This window comes from Hyperoodon ampullatus (assembly GCF_949752795.1).
Source record: "Hyperoodon ampullatus genome assembly, chromosome: 1".
NCBI classification, from domain to species: domain Eukaryota; kingdom Metazoa; phylum Chordata; class Mammalia; order Artiodactyla; family Ziphiidae; genus Hyperoodon; species Hyperoodon ampullatus.
This window is the reverse complement of record NC_136914.1, coordinates 5,360,165-5,379,622: the sequence shown is the minus strand read 5'-3', so window position 1 is coordinate 5,379,622 and position 19,458 is coordinate 5,360,165. Positions and strand designations below refer to the sequence as shown.

The following is a 19,458-nucleotide window of genomic DNA, read 5'->3' as shown; positions in this document are numbered from 1 at the left end:
CATGTATCTATTAAAGACATTCTAGGAGCTGGGGGAAGATGGCAGAAGAGGAAGACACGGAGATCACCTTCCTCCCCACAGATACATCAGAAATTCATCTACACGTGGAACAACTCCTACAGAACACCTACTGAATGCTGACAGAAGACCTCAGACCTCCCAAAAGGCAAGAGACTCCCCACGTACCTGGGTAGGGCAAAAGAAACAAGAATAAACAGAGACAAAAGGATAGGGCCGGGACCTGCACCAGTGGGAGGGAGCCGTGAAGGAGGAAAGGTTTCCACACACTAGGAAGCCCCTTAGCGGGCGGAGACTGCGGGTGGTGGAGGGGAAGCTTCGGAGTAGCGGAGGAGAGCACAGCCACAGAGGTGCGGAGGGAAAAGCGGAGAGATTCCCGCACAGAGGATCGGTGCCGACCGGCACTCACCAGCCCAAGAGGCTTGTCTGCTTGGCCGCCGGGGCAGGCGGGGCTGGGAGTTGAGGCTCTGGTTTCGGGTTTCAGTCGGAGCACAGGGAGAGGACAGGGGTTGGCGGAGGGAAGAGAGCCTGAAGGGGTTAGTGCACCACGGCTAGCCGGGAGGGAGACCGGGAAAAAGTCTGGATCTGACGAAGAGGCAAGAGACTTTTTCTTCCCTCTTTGTTTCCTGGTGCGGCGCGAGGAGAGGGTATTAAGAGCGCTGCTTAAAGGAGCTCCAGAGACGGGCGCGAGCCGCGGCTAAAAGCGCGGACCCCAGAGACGGGCGTGGGACGCTGGGGATGCTGCTGCCGCTGCCAAGGGGCCTGTGTGCAAGCTCAGGTCACTGTCCACGCCCCATTTCCGGAGAGCCTGTGCAGCCTGCCACTGCCGGGGTCCCGGGATCCAGGGACGGCTTCCCCGGCAGAGCGCACGGCGCGTCTCGGGCTGGTGTAACGTCACGCCGGCCTCTGACGCCGCACGCTCGCCCCGCCTCCGTGACCCACCCTCCCCCTGGCCTGAGTGAGCCAGAGCCCCCGAATCAGCGGCTCATTTAAACCCGTCCTGTCTGAGCGAAGAACAGACGCCCTCCAGCGACCTACACGCAGAGGCGGGGCCAAATCCAAAGCTGAGACCCGGGAGCTGTGAGAATAAAGAAGAGAAAGGGAAATCTCCCCCAGCAGCCTCAGAAGCAGCGGATTAAAGCTCCACAATCAACTTGATGTACCCTGCATCTGTGGAATACATGAATAGACAACGAATCATCCCAAATTGAGGAGGTGGACTTTGAGAACAAGATTTATGATTTTTTCCACTTTTCCTCTTTTTACAACAAATTCTCCCAAATTGAGGAGGTGGACTTTGAGAGCAAGATTTACGATTTTTTTTCCCCTTGTTCTCTTTTTGTGAAAGTGTATGTGTATGCTTCTGTGTGAGATTTTGTCTATATAGCTTTGCTTCCACCATTTGTCCCAGGGTTCTATCCGTCCGTTTTTTGGGGGTTTTTTTGTTTGTTTGGTTGGTTGGTTTGGTTTTAATTTTTTTAATAATTACTTTTTTATTTTAATAACGCTATTATATTTTATCATACTTTATTCTATTTTACATTATCTTCTTTCTCTTTTTCCTACCTTCCCTCCTTCCTCCCTCCATCCCTCCTTTCTTTCTTTCCTTGTTTCCTCCCTCCCTCCCTCCCTCCTTCCTTGCTTCCTTCCTTCCTTTCTTTCTTTCATTCTTTCTTCTAGTAATTATTTCTTTCCACTTGTTCTCCCTTTTATTCTGAGCTGGGTGGATGAAAGGCTCTTGGTGCTGCAGCCAGGAGTCAGTGCTGTGCCTCTGAGGTGGGAGAGCCAACTTCAGGACACGGGTCCACAAGAGACCTCCCAGCTCCACATAATATCAAACGGGGAAAATCTCCTAGAGATCTCCATCTCAACACCAGCAGCCAGCTTCACTCAACGACCAGCAAGCTACAGTGTTGGCCACCCTATGCGAAGCAACTAGCAAGACCGGAACACAACCCCACCCATTAGCAGAGAGGCTGCCTAAAAACATAACAAGGCCACAGACACCCCAAAACACACGACCAGACGTGAACCTGTCCACCAGAAAGACAAGATCCAGCCTCATCCACCAGAACACAGGAACTAGTCCCCTCCACCAGGAAGCCTACACAACCCACTGAAACAACCTTAGCCACTGGGGACAGACACCAAAAACAATGGGAACTACGAACCTGCAGCCTGCAAAAAGGAGACCTCAAACACAGTAAGAAAAGCAAGATGAGAAGACAGAAAAACACACAGCAGATGAAGGAGCAAGATAAAAACCCACCAGACCTAACAAGTGAAGAGGAAATAGGCAGTCTACCTGAAAAGGAATTCAGAATAATGATAGTAAAGATGATCCAAAATCTTGGAAATAGAATAGACAAAATGCAAGAAACAGTTAACAAGGAACTAGAAGAACTAAAGATGAATCAAGCAATGATTAAAAACACAAAAAGTGAAATGAAAAATACTCTAGATGGGATCAATAGCAGAATAACTGAGGCAGAAAAACGGAAAAGTGACGTGGAAGATAAAATAGTAGAAATAACTGCTGCAGAGCAAAATAAAGAAAAAAGAATGAAAAGAACAGAGGACAGTCTCAGAGACCTCTGGGACAACATTAAACACACCAACATTCAAATTATAGGGGTTCCAGAAGAAGAAGAGAAAAAGAAAGGGACTGAGAAAATATTTGAAGAGATTCTAGTTGAAAACTTCCCTAATATGGGAAAGGAAATAGTTAATCAAGTCCAGGAGGCACAGAGAGTCCCATACAGAATAAATCCAAGAAGAAATACGCCAAGACACATATTAATCAAACTGTCAAAAATTAAACACAAAGAAAACATATTAAAAGCAGCAAGGGAAAAACAACAAATAACACACAAGGGAATCCCCATCAGGATAACAGCTGATCTATCAGCAGAAACTCTACAAGCCAGAAGGGAGTGGCAGGACATATTTAAAGTGCTAAAGGAGAAAAACCTGCAACCAAGATTAGTCTACCCAGCAAGGATCTCATTCATATTTGTTGGAGAAATTAAAACCTTCACAGACAAGCAAAAGCTGAGAGAGTTCAGCACCACCAAGCAAGCTTTACAACAAATGCTAAAGGATCTTCTCTAGGCAAGAAACACAAGAGAAGGAAAAGACCTATAATAACAAACCAAAAACAATTAAGAAAATGGGAATAGGAACATACATATCGATAATTACCTTAAATGTAAATGGATTAAATGCTCCCACCAAAAGACACAGACTGGCCGAATGGATACAAAAACAAGAGCATATATATGCTGTCAACAAGAGACCCACTTCAGACCTAGAGACGCATACAGATTGAAAGTAAGGGGATGGAAAAAGATATTCCATGCAAATGGAAATCAAAACAAAGCTGGAGTAGCAATTCTTATATCAGACAAAATAGACTTTAAAATAAAGACTATTCCAAGAGACAAAGAAGGACACTACATAATGATCAAGGGATCGATCCAAGTAGAATATATAACAATTGTAAATATTTATGCACCCAACATAGGAGCACCTCAATACATAAGGCAAATACTAACAGCCATAAAAGGGGAAATCGACAGTAACACACTCATAGTAGGGGACTTCAACACCCCACTTTCACCAATGGCCAGATCATCCAAAATGAAAATAAATAAGGAAACACAAGCTTTAAATGATACATTAAACAAGATGGATTTAATTGATATTTATAGGACATTCCATCCAAAAACAACAGAATACACATTTTTCTCAAGTGCTCATGGAACATTCTCCAGGATAGATCATATCTTGGGTCACAAATCAACCCTTGGTAAATTTAAGAAAATAGAAATTGTATCAAGTATCTTTTCCGACCACAATGCTATGAGACTAGACATCAATTACAGGAAAAGATCTGTAAAAAATACAAAGACATGGAGGCTAAACAATACACTACTTAATAATGAAGTGATCACTGAAGAAATCAAAGAGGAAATAAAAAATACCTAGAAACAAATGACAATGGAGACAAGACGACCCAAAACCTATGGGACGCAGCAAAAGCAGTTCTAAGGGGGAAGTTTATAGCAATACAATCCCACCTTAAGAAACAGGAAACATCTCAAATAAACAACCTAAGCTAGCACCTAAAGCAATTAGAGAAAGAAGAACAAAAAACCCCCAAAGCTAGCAGAAGGAAAGAAATCATAAAGATCAGATCAGAAATAAATGAAAAAGAAATGAAGGAAATGTTAGCAAAGATCAATAAAACTAAAAGCTGGTTCTTTGAGAAGATAAACAAAATTGATAAACCATTAGCCAGACTCATCAAGAAAAAAAGGGAGAAGACTCAAATCAATAGAATTAGAAATGAAAAAGGAGAAGTAACAGCTGACACTGCAGAAATACAAAACATCATAAGAGATTACTACAAGCAACTCTAGGGCAATAAAATGGACAACCTGGAAGAAATGGACAAATTCTTAGAAATGCACAACCTGCCAAGACTGAATCAGGAAGAAATAGAAAATATGAATACACCAATCACAAGCACTGAAATTGAAACTCTGATTAAAAAGCTTCCAACAAACAAAAGCCCAGGACCAGATGGCTTCACAGGCGAATTCTATCAAACATTTAGAGAAGAGCTAACAACTATCCTTCTCAAACTCTTCCAAAATATAGCAGAGGGAGGAACACTCCCAAACTCATTCTACGAGGCCACCATCACCTTGATACCAAAACCAGGCAAGGATGACACAAAGAAAGAAAACTACAGGCCAATATCACTGATGAACATAGATGCAAAAATCCTCAACAAAATACTAGCAAACAGAATCCAACAGCACATTAAAAGGATCATACACCATGATCAAGTGGGGTTTATTCCAGGAATGCAAGGATTCTTCAATATATGCAAATCAATCAACATGATACACCATATTAAGAAATTGAAGAAGAAAAACCATATGATCATCTCAATAGATGCAGAGAAAGCTTTTGACAAAATTCAACACCCATTTATGATAAAAACCCTGCAGAAAGTAGGCAAAGAGGGAACTTTCCTCAACATAATAAAGGCCATATATGACAAACCCACAGCCAGCATCATCCTCAATGGTGAAAAACTGAAACCATTTCCACTAAGATCAGGAACAAGACAAGGCTGCCCACTCTCACCACTCTTATTCAACATAGTTTTGGAAGTTTTAGCCACAGCAATCAGAGGAGAAAAGGAATCCAAATTGGAAAAGAAGAAGTAAAGCTGTCACTGTTTGCAGATGACATGATACTATACATAGAGAATCCTAAAGATGCTACCAGAAAACTACTAGAGCCAATCAATGAATTTGGTAAAGTAGCAGGATACAAAATTAATGCACAGAAATCTCTGGCATTCCTGTACACTAATGATGAAAAATCTGAAAGTGAAATCAAGAAAACACTCCCATTTACCATTGCAACAAAAAGAATAAAATATCTAGGAATAAACCTACCTAAGGAGACAAAAGACCAGTATGCAGAAAATTATAAGACACTGATGAAAAAATTAAGGATGATACAAATAGATGGAGAGATATACCATGTTCCTGGATTGGAAGAATCAATATTGTGAAAATGACTCTACTACCCAAAGCAATCTACAGATTCAATGCAATCCCTATCAAATTACCACTGGCATTTTTCACAGAACTAGAACAAAGAATTTCAAAATTTGTTTGGAAAAACAAAAGACCCCGAATAGCCAAAGCAATCTTGAGAACGAAAAACAGAGCTGGATGAATCAGGCTCCCTGACTTCAGACTATACTACAAAGCTACAGTAATCAAGACAGTGTGGTACTGGCACAAACACAGAAAGATAGATCAATGGAACAGGATAGAAAGCCCAGAGATAAACCCACGCACATATGGTCACCTTATCTTTGATAAAGGAGGCAGGAATGTACCGTGAAGAAAGGACAGCCTCTTCAATAAGTGGTGCTGGGAAAACTGGACAGGGACATGTAAAAGTATGAGATTAGATCACTCCCTAACACCATACACAAAAATAAGCTCAAAAGGGATTAAAGACCTAAATGTAATGCCAGAAACTATCAAACTCTTAGAGGAAAACATAGGCAGAACACTCTATGACATAAATCACAGCAAGATCCTTTTGGACCCACCTCCTAGAGAAATGGAAATAAAAACAAAAATAAACAAATGGGACCTAATGAAACTTCAAAGCTTTTACACAGCAAAGGAAACCATAAACAAGACCAAAAGACAGCCCTCCGAATGGGAGAAAATATTTGTAAATGAAGCAACTGACAAAGGATTAATCTCCAAAATTTATAAGCAGCTTATAAGCAGCTCAATAGCAAAAAAACAAAGAACCCAATCCAAAAATGGGCAGAAGCCCTAGACATTTCTCCAAAGAAGATATACAGACTGCCAACAAACACATGAAAGAATGCTCAACATCATTAATCAGTAGAGAAATGCAAATCAAAACTACAATGAGATATCATCTCACACCAGTCAGAATGGCCATCATCAAAAAATCTAGAAACAATAAATGCTGGAGAGGGTGTGGAGAAAAGGGAACCCTCTTGCACTGCTGGTGGGAATGTGAATTGTTACAGCCGCTATGGAGTACAGTATGGAGGTTCTTTAAAAAACTACAAATAGAACTACCATATGACCCAGCAATCCCACTACTAGGCATATACCCTGAGAAGACCATAATTCAAAAAGAGTCATGTACCAAAATGTTCATTGCAGCTCTATTCACAATAGCCTGGAGATTGAAACAACCTAAATGTCCATCATCGGATGAATGGATAAAGAAGATGTGGCACATATATACAATGGAATATTACTTAGCCATAAAAAGAAACGAAACTGAGCTATTTGTAATGAGGTGGATAGACCTAGAGTCTGTCATACCGAGTGAAGTAAGTCAGAAAGAGAAAGACAAATACCGTATGCTAACACATATATATAGAATTTAAGAAAAAAAAATTGTCATGAAGAACCTAGGGGTAAAACAGGAATAAAGACACAGACCTACTTGAGAATGGACTTGAGGATATGGGGAGGGGGAAGGGTAAGCTGTGACAAAGCGAGAGAGAGGCAAGGACATATATACACTACCAAACATACGGTACATAGATAGTGGGAAGCAGCCGCATAGCACAGGGAGATCAGCTCGGTGCTTTGTGACCGCCTGGAGGGGTGGGATAGGGAGGGTGGGAGGGAGGGAGACGCAAGATGGAAGGGATGTGGGAACAGATGTATATGTATGACTGATTCACTTTGTTATAAAGCAGAAACTAATAAAGAAAAAAGACATTCTAGCTACTAGTTCAGGTATATTAAAAAGATATTAAAGATACACAGAACATATGAGATTAAACCCTGTTTCAGAAATTTTACAAACTATTTGGTGTGTCAATGCTAACAAATAAAAGAGCACAGTCGATAGCATTATATAATCTACATTTAAAATGTATAAAAAAGAACACAAAAAATTGGGAGAAATCGAAAACAGAATGCTAATATTTATTGACTGTTTATATCAGGAGTGTTGGTTAGCATTCCCTGTGAATTATCTCACACTTAAACCTCAAAACCGTTTTTTTGTTTTTTGGTGAAGTATTGTGATTATTCTCTATTATACAGGAAAACAGTTTACCAAAGTTCTAAGTTAAAACGTGCAGAACCAGGGCACAAACCCATATCCCTCTGACTGTAAATTCACTCTTCTTCACTCTGCTCCACTGCCCCCCGGCAGAGCTCCCGGGGCCTCAGGTGCCTAACTATGGGAAAAGGATAATTTCTGCCATGCTTACTTTGGAGGGTGACTACAGAGCTCAGAAGACACACTTTATATAAAGATACACAGTAAGCTGAGAAATATCGTATTAAAGTGAAGAAGTAGAGAAAGAATTTATAAGTTAGAGTCTTAAAAATAGAAACATTTAAAAATATCTGCCATACGCCAAGTGCACTACTTGCTGTATACAGATTAGCATATTTTATTCTCACAACCACCCCATAAATTAGGTACTATTATTATCCCCATTTTACAGATGAGAACACTGAAGCAGAGAAACAGAGATTAACTTTCTGAAGGTTATACAGCTAGCAGGAGGTAGAGGCAATATTCAAACCCAGGCAGGCAGTCCCTACAGCCTGCATTCTTAATCACTAGGATACCCAATATGCATATTTTAATTGTACTTATTTAAGGAATATCTACTGAGTGAAAACTGTCATGCTAACTCCTAGAGAGGAGATATAGGATATAATGATTAATAAAAGATTGCCACTCTCAATGGACAGCATAACTAACATGAAAATCACTCAGAAAAGTGAAGGAGAAAAAGGATGTGGGGAAATGTCACGAGACATGCAACCCAGATATCTAGAGAGTGAATTTTACAGTGATGCTAAAGGAACTAAGCTTGTGCTACTACAATAATAAATAAAGCAAAAGATATGCCCATTTTGAGAAAAAAGTATTAAAAAACTTTAGGGATAATCCATTTAATTGCTAAACTGAAAGCCCTCTACAGTACCATTTAACTAAATCATGTTAGTACTGCATCCAAAATAGAAAATAAGTGCAGTTACACCCCCTTCAGAAAGTAGTATAGGGGCTTCCCTGGTGGCACAGTGGTTGAGAATCCTCCTGCCAATGCAGGGGACATGGGTTCGAGCCCTGGTCCGGGAAGATCCCACATGCCGTGGAGCAACTAAGCCCGTGTGCCACAACTACTGAGCCTCCACTCTAGAGCCCACAAGCCACAACTACTGAGCCCACATGCCACAACTACTGAAGCCCGCGTGCCTAGAGCCGGTGCTCTGCAACAAGAGAAGCCACCTCAATGAGAAGCCTGCACACCACAACAAAGAGTAGCCCCCAGCTCGCCGCAACTAGAGAAAGCCTGCGTGCAGAAATGAAGACACAACACAGCCAAAAATAAAAATAAATAAAAAATAAATAATTTTTTTAAAAAGTAGTATAGAGTTAATGAAGATTTCTAGAAAGGCAATTAAAGCATATGAAAATCCTACATTACTTCTAATTAGTTTAGATAAACCTTTAGATGGAGAACAAGACTTACTGTGTGACTTGGGGCAAATTATAACATCTCTGAGTTCACAACCATTCCCTTTATGTAAAATCTAGTCTCTAAAACAATTACATCAACTCTAGAATTTCAGTTCTGGAACATAAACTATAAATCACTTCTGGTTAAAACGATTAGTAAGAGACAGGGAGACTGGGAAAAGAAAATGCAGGTAAAGTGATGAACATTTGGGGGTTTTGTAATGAAATCAAACAAATGAAACATAAGGCATTAGAACTTCCAACCAAAGAACTCTAGTCCTTACCACTATTTACCATGTTTTTCTCAGAGTTCAGCTGGAATCAATCATTCATTCATCTGGAGTCAATCATCCATTCAATTTCCTTCACTTCTGACTATTTCACTTGTCTCCTTCATGGGCTCTTTTTGCTATGACTACCTCAGCTGTTGTGTACGCCCCACAGCTCTTTCCTTGACTGCCTTCTAACCCTTTGCTTGAATGATTTGGTCCATTCCCATGGCTATATTCATCATGTAAATGTGGATACTTCACAAAGTCTCTATATCTTGCTCAGACCACTCTCAAGTGCCAAGTTTGAATAACTATCTCTATATGCATGTCCCAAAGACATTCCGATCATGTCCCCTCTCACAATTAATGACACCATCATCCATCAAACCCCAGAAGTCACCTCTACTACTCACTCTCCCTCAGCCTCCTAGTACAATCAGTCATCAAATCCCTTCCACTTTTCCACTCATACTGTCTCAACACAGAGCTTTACCATCTCTTTGCTGGAACACTAATAGCTTCCTCACTTGGATTCCTGCTTCCAACCATGATACCCTCCAATCCATCCTCCATACTTTCTATAAATAATCTATAATTTTCCAAATAATGGGATTTTAAATTATCATTGTTATTATTTTAAAATTTAATTTCACTGTAATCAGAGACCATGATTTATATAATTCTAAAATCTTTTAAATGTATTGACCCCTACTCAATAGACCAATATGTAGTCAGTTTTCACAATGTTCCATACTTGTCTGAAAATGTACATCCTCTCACTGTTGTTCTGTACTCATCTAATAAATTAAGCTTCTTAATTTAGTTGTTTAAGTCAAATACTTTGTAGCCTTACTGATATATGTGTATGCACACAGTTATGTAAAGATGTGTGTATACATTATTTTTTGCTGGACAATTTGAAAGTTGCAAACAGTATGACATTTCACCCCTAAATACTTCATCACATAACTCCTAAAAACAAGCACATCTCCTACACATTCACAATACCCACCCAAGAAATTAACATTGATACAATAAGACCTTAACCCTAACACTAACCCTAACTGGATGTATCTGTATACAAATTCCCCTAGTATTGTGTAGAGACTATGTGACAAGTTCTCCTGGTCTCCATCCTATGAACACCTGACTGCTCATTTTCAATCTCTCTCCTTCTATCAGACCTCTAAAAAATGCAGTGCCATGAGCCTCTATCATAAGCCCTTTTGTTTGTGTTAACTTCATTCGTTCCTTGGGAGATTTCATCCAGTTCCTTGGGTAAATATATCCATACACCAGTGACTCTAAAACTTTATCCTCCAGGCCATACCCGTCCTCAAAATTTCAGACCCATGTATATAATTGTCTTACATGTGAAGTTGCATGTTAATAAGCATTTCAAATATAATGTATTTAATAGAAACCTTGGTCTTCTCTTCCAAATACTGTTCTTGTCTTTCTTGTGTCAGTAAATGACATCACCACACAGCCACCCACTCAAACCAGAAACTCATAACCTGTCACTAAAATATATATCAAATTTACCAATTTCCCTCCAGTGTCACCAATACCACCACAATAATGCTACATACCAAACCAAACCAAAACTCAGTGGATTATAAGTTTAGATGATTCTTGCTCATGGTTCTTTGACTTGGCCAGAGCAGCTCTGCTTCAGACTGTGAGGCAGGTGGCTTAGATGGGCCACGCTGGAGGGGCAGCTACCTGGGGCATGGTCTTCTCATGTCAGACCAAGGAGTAAGACAGACAAGTTAAACCACTAAAACAGCGGTCCCCAACCTTTTTGGCACCAGGGACCAGTTTTGTGGAAGACAATTTTTCCATGGACCAGACGGTGGGGGGATAGTTTTGGGATGATTCAAGCCCATTACATTTATTGTGTACTTTATTTCTATGATTATTACATTGTAATATATAATGAAATAATTATACAACTCACCATAATGCTGACAGGAGGTGGAGCTCAGGCGATAATGCGAGCGATGGGGAGAAGCTGTAAATACAGATGAAGCTTCACTCACTTGCCTGCTGCTCACTTCTTGCTGTGTGGCCCACTTCCTAACAGGCCACAGACCAGTACTGGTCCATGGTCCAAGGGTTGGGGACCCCTGAACTAAAACATTTAAAACTATTGCCTGTGTTATATCTTGTCACCTTCCATTGGCCAAAGCAAGCACATGGTCAGTCTCAAAGGCTGGCCAGGGAAGGGAAGCATACTCCAACCCACGGTGGAGGAGGAAGAGAGCGGATGTGTCGTGAACAATAACTCAATCTAAGCCAAAATTATCTTTTGCCTAGACTGAAAAATAGCTTTCTAATTACCCTCCCATTTTCCCTCTAGACTCTGCTCACTCCTGTCTACACACAAAGGTCAACATATCTTTTCAAAATGGAAATCTGGGGGAAACCTTCAAGATGGCAGAGGAGTAAAATGTGGAGATCACCTTCCTCCCCACAAATACACCAGAAATACATCTACATATGGAGCAACTCCTACAGAACACCTACTGAACGCTGGCAGAAGACCTCAGACCTCCCAAAAGGCAAGAAACTCCCCACGTACCTGGGTAGGGCAAAAGAAACAAGAAAAACAGAGACAAAAGAAAAGGGACGGGACCTGCACCAGTGGGAGGGAGCTGTGAAGGAGGAAAGGTTTCCACACACTAGGAGCCCCTTCGCGGGCGGAGACTGCGGGTGGTGGAGGGGGGAAGCTTCGGAGCCAGAGAAGAGAGTGCAGCAACAGGGGTGTGCAGGGCAACGCGGAGAGATTCCCGCACAGAGGACTGGTGCCGACCAGCACTCACCAGCCTGAGAAGCTTGTCTGCTCACCTGCCGGAGTGGGCGGGGGCTGGAAGCTGAGGCTTGAGCTTCGGAAGTCAGATCCTAGGGAGAGGACTGGGGTTGGCGGTGTGAACACAGCCTGAAGGGGGCTAGTGTACCACAGCTAGCCAGGAGGTAGTCCAGGAAAAAGTCTGGAACTGCCTAAGAGGCAAGAGACCATTGTTTCGGGGTGTGCAAGGACAGGGGATTCAAAGCACTATCTCAACGAGCCCCAGAGATGAGCACGAGCCATGGCTATCAGTGCAGACACTAGAGACCAGCATGAGATGCTAAGGCTGCTGCTGCAGCCACCAAGAAGCCTGTGTGCAAGCACAGGTCACTATCCACACCTCCCCTCCTAGAAGCCTGTGCAGCCCACCACTGCCAGGATCCCGTGATCCAGGGACAACTTCCCTGGGAGAACACATAGTGCGCTTCAGCCTGTTGCAATGTCATGCTGGCCTCTGCCGCCGCAGGCTCGCCCTGCATTCCATACCCCTCCTTCCCCCCAGCCTGAGTGAGCCAGAGCCCCCGAATCACCCACTCTTTTAACCACCCCTCACAAGTCTGGGCGGGAACAGACGCCCTCAGGCAACATACATGCAGAGGCCAAAATTTAAATTTGGGGCCAAATGCAAAGCTGAACCCCAGGAGCTGTGTGAAGAAAGAAGAGAAAGGGAAACTTCTCCCGACGGCCTCAGGAACAGCGGATTAAATGTCCACAGTCAACCTGATATACCCTGCATCTCTGGAATACCTGAATAGATAATGCGTCATCCCAAAATTGAGGCAGTGGACTTTCAGAGCAACTGTAGACTCGGGGTTTGCTTTCTGCATCTAATTTGTTTCTGGTTTTATGTTAACTTAGTTTAGTATTTAGAGCTTATTAACATTGGTAAATTTGTTTATTGATTTGGTTGCTCTCTTCCTTTTTTTTGGATATAGATATATATTTTTTTCCTTTTTCTCTTTTTGTGAGTGCATATGTGTATGCTTCTTTGTGTGATTTTGTCTGTATAGCTTTGCTTTTACCATCTGTGCTAGGGATATGTCTGTCCATTTTTTTTTTAATATAGTTTTTAGCGCTTGTTATAATTGGTGGATTTGTTTTTTGGTTTGGTTGCTCTCTTGTTTCTTTCCTTATTTTTTCTTTTTTACTAATTACTTTTTAACTTTTTTATTTTAATAATTTTTTTAAAAATTTATTTTAATAACTTTGTTTTTATTTTATTCTCTTTCTCCCTCCCTCCCTCTCCCTCTCCCTCTCCCTCTCTCTCTCCCTCTCTTTCTCTCTTTCTTTCTCCTTTTTCTTCTGAGCTGTGAGCTGACATGGTCTTGGTGCTCCAGCCAGGGGTCAGGCCTGTGCCTCTAAGGTGGGAGAGACGAGTTCAGAATATTGGTGCACCAAAGACCTCTGAGCTCCACATAATATCAAACAGTGAAAGCTCTCCCAGAGATCTCCACCTCAAAGTTAAGACCCAGCTTGACTCAACAATCAGCAAGCTACACTGCTGGACACCCTATGCCAAACGACTAGCAAGACAGTAAAACAAACCCACCCATTAGCAGAGAGGCTGCCTAAAATCATAATAAGGTAAAAGACACCCCAAAACACACCACCAGACGTGGTCCTGCCCACCAGAAAGACAAGATCCAGCCTCATCCATCAGAACACAGGCACTAGTCCCCTCCACCAGGAAGCCTACACAACCCACTGAACCAACCTTAGCCACTGGGGCAGACACCAAAAACAATGGGAACTATGAACATGCAGCCTGCAAGAAAGAGACCCCAAACACAGTAAGTTAAGCAAAATGAGAAGACAGAGAAACACACAGCAGATGAAGCAGCAAGGTAAAAACCTGACAGACCTAACAAATGAAGGAGAAATAGGTAGTTTACCTGAAAAAGAATTCAGAGTAATGATAATAAAGATGATCCAAAATCTTGGAAAAGGAATGGAGGAAATACAAGAAACGTTTAACAAGGACCTAGAAGAACTGAAGAGCAAACAAACAGTCATGAACAACACAATAAATGAAATTAAAAATTCTCTAGAAGGAATCAATAGCAGAATAACTGACACAGAAGAACGGATAAATGACCTGGAAAAAAGAATGGTGGGGCTTCCCTGGTGGTGCAGTGGTTGAGAGTCCACCTGCCGAGGCAGGGGACATGGGTTCGTGCCCCGGTACAGGAAGATCCCACATGCTGTGGAGCGGCTGTGCTCATGAGCCATGGCCGCTGAGCCTGTGCGTCCAGAGGCTGTGCTCCACAACAGGAGAGGCCACAATAGTGAGAGGCTGGCGTACCGCAAAAAAAAAAAAAAAAAAAAAAAAGAATGGTGGAAATAACTACTGCAGAGCAGAATAAAGAAAAAAGAATGAAAAGAATTGAGGAAAATCTTAGAGACCAGAAATAAATGAAAAAGAAATGAAGGAAACAATAGCTAAGATCAATAAAACTAAAAGCTGGTTCTTTGAGAAGATAAACAAAATTGATAAACCATTAGCCAGACTCATCAAAAAAAAAAAAGGGAGAAGACTCAAATCAATAGAATTAGAAATGAAAAGGGAGAAGTAACAACTGACACTGCAGAAATACAAAAAATCATGCAGGATTACTGCAAGTAACTCTATGCCAGTAAAATGGACAACCTGGAAGAAATGGACAAATTCTTAGAAAAGCACAACCTTACGAGACTGAACCAGGAAGAAACAGAAAATTTAAACAGACCAATCACAAGCACTGATATTGAAACTGTGATTAAAAATCTTCCAACAAACAAAAGCCCAGGACCAGATGGCTTCACAGGCGAATTCTATCAAACGTTTAGAGAAGAGTTAACATCTATCCTTCTCAAGCTCTTCCAAACTATAGCTGAGGAACACTCCCAAACTCATTCTACGAGGCCACCATCACCCTAATACCAAAACCAGACAAAGATGTCTCAAAAAAAGAAAACTACAGGCCAATATCACTGATGAACATAGATGCAAAAATCCTCAACAAAATATGAGGAAACAGAATCCAACAGCACATTAAAAGGATCATACACCGTGATCAAGTGGGGTTTATCCCAGGAATGCAAGGATTCTTCAATACATGCAAATCAATCAATGTGATAAACCATATTAACGAATTGAAGGAGAAAAACCATATGATCATCTCAATAGATGCAGAAAAAGCTTTTGATAAAATTCAACACCCATTTATGATAAAAGCCCTCCAGAAGGTAGGCATAGAGGGAACTTACCTTAACATAATAAAGACCATAGATGACAAACCCACAGTCAACATTGTTCTCAGTGGTAAAAAACTGAAACCATTTCCTCTAAGATCAGGAAGAAGACAAGATTGTCCACTCTCACCACTATTATTCAACATAGTTTTGGAAGTTTTAGCCACAGCAATCAGAGAAGAAAAGAAGATGTCCTCAAAGACACCTTCATGACATTTACATCTAAAGTATGTCCCCAATCTACTACATCACTCTATGTTCTTCACTGTGATATGCATATTTCATGATTATCTTGTCTATATGTTTGCTTGCTTTTTGTGTATTTTCTCCCAGCAGAATATAAGCTCCTTTTTCACAACTATATCACCAGTGTCAAGAAGAGTGGTTGGCATATAATAGATGTTTAATAAATAATGAATGAATGAATGAATGAATTTTTCTCTTGGTATATTATGAGCTATTTAAAGTGGACCATTTTTATTCCCTTTCTTACTCACACATAGCATTATAAATCAGCAGCCCAATAAATATTAATTGAATAAATGAAGTAATTAATGTGTTTACTAGATATAGATGTAATAAATTTCAGAGTTCATTGTCATGTCAGAAAGTGGAATAAAGACATTTGTGCTAGACAGGTTATCTGAATACTTCAGATTTCACTTATATTTTTCTACTCCACCCTCATGTAGTTATTATTGTCCAGTATAATACCCTTCAACAAATAAATTATTATTAACTACCTCCCTTCAGCCATGTGTCAGAGCCCATGGAGGTTATAGGAAAAGGGGGAAACATCACCACCACTTTGAAAAAGTTTATATCCTATCAATCCCAAAGTAATGGTAGTCATTCATTCATTGTTGAACAAATACCTCAGTGCCTAGCCCAGCCCATATGAGGTACTCAATAAATGCTGAAAGAACAAACAGAAGTCAGGCAGGAACCAAGAGCAGAGTTGAATTAAATGCAAGAGAATATGTAATTCCATATTATGTCAGCAGAAGAGTACTGGAAACTAATCCATGTTTTGTCAGCACAATTTAACTCCACTATGAGACCTCAGTGTATAAAACAATAGTGTGAAGTATTTTTTAAAACATCTTGAATTTTTTTAAAAAACAACAAATAGATAACTATTTCAGGAATATAAAAATGTAATGTAATAGTAATGAAAAGGAGGACAAAAATTATACAATTCCAATAAGCTTTAAGATATTTTACTCAAGTATAATCAATTCGATATCTATTGGTACAAATTATTAAATTAACTGATATATTTCAGGAATCAGAATCTCATCCTCCAGGTGGGTATACTGTATTGTTTACGTGGAATAATACAGAGAAGTGGTTAAGAAAGCAGAGAGACTCAAGGGGGTATAAATTTGAACTTTAACATCAGTATGACCCTCAGCAAGTTATATTCTGAGTTCAGCATCTTCATTTGTAAAAATGTCTATGATGATAATAGATTGCTATGAAGACTGAATGAGTGATACCTGCAAAGTACTTAGCACAACACCTCGTTACATAGTAAGTGCTCAATAAAATTAGTGATGCAATGGTAATAATGAAGAAAATTATAAGAACATGACATTGATTACAGTCTATACAGGAGATGAAACAGACATATAACGTTATAAGTGCCATAAGATAAAGTGCTACCAAAATACTGTATCAAGTATGTAAACTTCAAGTAACAGCACAACATATTAAAAACAAAACACACTCTTATTATGCTAAATAAATACTCCTATGCCTAAAACTTCTCCATCAAGCATTCATTTCTCTCTTACCCAGTCATAAATTACAACAGTACTCATCAAGCCTTTGGCAAATTAGGTAGCATACACTATTCTCCCAAAAGGAAAATAATGCCAGTTATACCTTAGTGAAATAGGTGAATCTCTACCAAATAAATATCATAGCCAAAGGCTTAACAAAATTGTCCAGACAAAATGTGTTTATATTGATCTTCTTGGGCTATCCTCCCCAACAAATCCAAACAAAAAACTAAAAGACAAACAACAACAAAAATCCAAAGATGTGGCTACAATTGAATGACTCTCACAAATCAACCTGATGGGAAAATACTGGTGTATATCTCTAGTCAGTTTATCCCTTGATCTTTCCCTTACACAAAATTAAAACAGATGTCAAGAAATAATCCTCGGGCTTCCCTGGTGGCGCAGTGGTTGAGAGTCCGCCTGCTGATGCAGGGGACACGGGTTCATGCCCCGGTCCGGGAAGATCCAACATGCTGCAGAGCGGCTAGGCCCGTGAGCCATGGCCGCTGAGCCTGCGCGTCCGGAGCCTGTGCTCTGCAACGGGAGAGGCCACAACAGTGAGAGGCCCACGTACCGCAAAAAAAAAAAAAAAAAAAAAGAAATAATCCTCCATGAATGTTTTCACAATTTCTGCAGTGTCAAGTATTTCTGAGCAACAAGCTCTGGAACGTGGGTTAAAGGATGCTCAAATAGCAAACAAGCCATGGAAGTTAAAGACCCAGAAGAGATTTAGAGGTACCTCCTCTGGAGCCATTCACTTACATTCCAAAAAGTAACAGACTTAGGGAACTTCACTTCACCTCCTCTTCCCAGAATGGATTTGCTTACATTTATCAAGCACTTGTTCTCTCTCTCTATGGGGGAGGAGAGGTAATTGTGCCAAACGCCCTATATAAACACTAAGATTCATAATTTCAGAGTTCCTCTTCTGTCGTACTCCCTCCAGTGTACCTGAGGCATGAGGAAACTGAGGTAAGATGCTCTCTGAGTAATTAAAAGTCTGTCTCCGATCCAGAAACCTCATGTTTCTTATCAGGATTACAGATGTGGATGGGTGAATATATGGAAGATAGACAGACAGACAGATAGATAAAACTTAACATAAACAGGGCTGATATACTCCTATGAACTCATCTTTCCTTCCCATTGTGTCTGATCTAGGAAATATAGGAGACTTAGTAATAACTCCAAATCTCTTTGAACATGCTGCCCAAAAGTGAGACATACAAACAAACTGAGTCTCAGTAGCAAGTAAAACATAAGGACACTCTCACATAGGGCCTGAATCAGATTTTGATTCAAAGAACTCAAAGAACTCATTCGACTCTAGCTGGAACACTGTCTGAAGAAACTTGGGAAAACAACAATCATTAGGAGGGGTGACAGGTGTAAAGACAATCAATATAAAACTAATTATATTCACTTGTCAGGCGGGAAAAATACAAGCACTCATGGAGAAGCTTCCAATACCACAGCCCTTTATTATAACCATTTAGTAACCTTGACATAGCAAGGAGGATATTCATTTATAATTTTATTCCTCACAGCAGATATTAGTGGGGTGAGAAGGGAGTAATTATTAGGGCAAGGCTGCTAGACATAGATGGTGGTAACTTGAAGGCATTAGTGAGTGCTTGCAAATGGAGACTGTTTTTATTTATTAACTTTTGGTAGCATTAATCATGTTGCATCCTGCAGTGGTGTTGTCATTTCTCTTGCATGTACACACTGAATTTCTGAGCAGCACTATGCAATGTGTCTCACACGCTCTGGCATTTCCATTTCATGCTTCACAGTTTTAGTGTCACTTTGAGGTTTGAAATGTTTCACAGTTATTTGCTATATGTGGGTGCCAAAAAAAAAAGAAGTCAGCCTATATCACTGAAAAAGATACTGCAAGAACAGAAAATGGCTAGAATCAGATGGGAATTTCTGTCCCATTAATATTCAGAACTTTATCATGAATCAATTTACTTTTTATCAAAATCTAATTTATGTTTTACAGATACATGAGTGCATACAATTATTTTGCTCACCACATATAGTTCTTATAAAGTTAAATATAAACTTTTATTGATGTAGATAAGATTCTATAATTAGAAGGAAACTGAAAATACCATACATCTTTTCTAGCCTACAACTTACCCATATGCTCTAACATAACAAACCCAAAAGCCTCCATTCAGTCACCTGATCTAACCCAGTATAAATATTGACTGAA

At 40.3% G+C, this 19,458-nt stretch overlaps 1 protein-coding gene across 1 annotated transcript in view; it reads right to left on the bottom strand.

Annotated features, from left to right (window-relative positions):
- The window catches only part of IQCM (IQ motif containing M), a gene marked incomplete at both ends in the record, with an annotated part of 432,498 nt that overhangs the window by 318,445 nt on the left and 94,595 nt on the right, over window positions 1-19,458 (bottom strand). The gene's annotated exons all lie outside the window — the stretch shown is intronic.